Source organism: Triticum dicoccoides, chromosome 6A (genome assembly GCF_002162155.2).
Source record: "Triticum dicoccoides isolate Atlit2015 ecotype Zavitan chromosome 6A, WEW_v2.0, whole genome shotgun sequence".
Classification (NCBI taxonomy): Eukaryota; Viridiplantae; Streptophyta; class Magnoliopsida; order Poales; family Poaceae; genus Triticum; species Triticum dicoccoides.
Window position 1 is genome coordinate 19,129,677 of NC_041390.1, and position 2,053 is coordinate 19,131,729.

The following is a 2,053-nucleotide window of genomic DNA, read 5'->3' on the forward strand; positions in this document are numbered from 1 at the left end:
CCTTTACCAAGTATATAGATGCATTAAGATAACAAGATAATATAATGACATCCCAAAAAGTAAACAATGTTCCAGCAAGGAATGATCTCCAATCTTCACCTGCAACTAGCAACACTATAAGAGGGGCTGAGCAAAGCGGTAACATAGCCAATCAACGGTTTGCTACAACATGGTGGGTTAGAGGTTTGACATGGCAATTTGGGAGGCATGATAAGCAAGTAGTAGGTATCGTAGTATAGGCATAGCAAAACTGCGAGCATCTAGCAAGCAAAGATAGAAGTGATTTCGAGGTATGATCATCTTGCCTGCAAAGTCGTCAGAGTTGACTTGATCCTCGTAAGCAAATTCAACGGGCTCCTCGTTAGGGAACTCGTCTCCCGGCTCTACCCAAACAAGACAAACAAGCAAAAGGAACACAATGAACCACGTGCAAAGCTCAAACAACATGATGCAAACATGGTATGCTATGCGGGATGCGATATGTGATGCATATGCAAGATTTGACAAGGAATGAATGAACCTGGCCTCAACTTGGAAATCCAAGAATGCTACTGGAAAGGTGAGGTAATTTCGGTTGAAATCGGTATAAAGAACACCGGAATCGGATGCACGGTTTAGAAATGGCAACCAAACAAACATGGCACCGGTCTGCGATAAACATCAAGTAGCCATCTAAATGCATCAAGATAAATATGCTACAACACTCGAACATGGCAAAAAAATACATGGCAGGGATCCACTCATAAATCTTGACAAAAGATGAACACTGAGCTACGACCAATTCATCTACTAACAGGTTTAAACAAGCATGGTAAAAATGCAAACGATGACAGATTTCAGACTTAGTGAAATTAACACAAACCTGGAATTTCAGATCAGGTAGCATACTTTGGAGCATGAAAACTATATTATAAAGGAACTTAACATGGAAAAGTAAAGCATGCAATGAAGCTACTCAAAGAGCTTAACAAAAGTCCCTTAGTGACCTTGAGCCAAAAGGGATCAGAAAATACAATTGCAAGCATGTGAACATGGCAAAAACACAATCAGGTTACAGACTTGGAGAAAAACTGGAGCATGCAAATCTGTTAACGAGTAGGCATGTTTACGAGCTCGATGCACTCACTACAGAGCATGGCACGACAAACTAAGCATACACCCATCAAGAATACATATTATATAAGATAGAAATGACAAGAACAACAACATAGCATACACGGATCAACAACAACATCCTCGGCAAAATCGCTAACAAGTAGACAATCTGCCAGGAATCGCGAAATAGCAAAAGTAGAGCTCGATTGACTCAAGCTAGGGTGCTCCATAAATGCAAACAAAGACATGGATGGATAGAGCACCACAATATTAGCAGAACATCCTTACTGATCATCCTCAAAAGAGGCACGGATCACTAGGAAACAACATGAACATATGATATATTGATAAAAACAGATCAAGGACTTAGTGAAATTAGTAAGTCCCTGAAATCAGCATTAACGAATGCACTACTTTGCAACCTTGTGCTAGTCACCACACATGTCACAAAAATACACGATAAGCACGTCTGTAAAGATGGCATGGCATATAACAAAACTCATGTAGAGCTCAGGAGCATATTATGCACACATTAATCATGGCAAAAATAACAAATAGCTAATTGGTGCAGCAGATCTGACAATTATCTCAAATAGCTCTCTTCCAACAGCATTTCAGGCATCAAGATAAGCTCAAATAAAAATGATGCAATGAGATGAAATGATGTATTTTTTGAGGCGAACATTTTGATATGCTACACACCCAACACGAAGATATGGAAGCAGAGTTACGGCATGATGAAATATGCTAAAAATACTGAAAACGGGGGCAAAAGTCAAGCCTAGGGTTCCTCAGATCTGGATCCGGGGCACGTTTCCCGAGGTTTGCCGAGATCTCGCCGGAACAGTGGATGCGGTGGTCGGACTTGTTGGATCTCGTCGGGAAGAAGAGGCCGGGGCGGCTCGCCGGAGCTTGGAGCGGGCGGCGCGGCGAGCCTGGAGGGCGGCGCGGCGCTGCG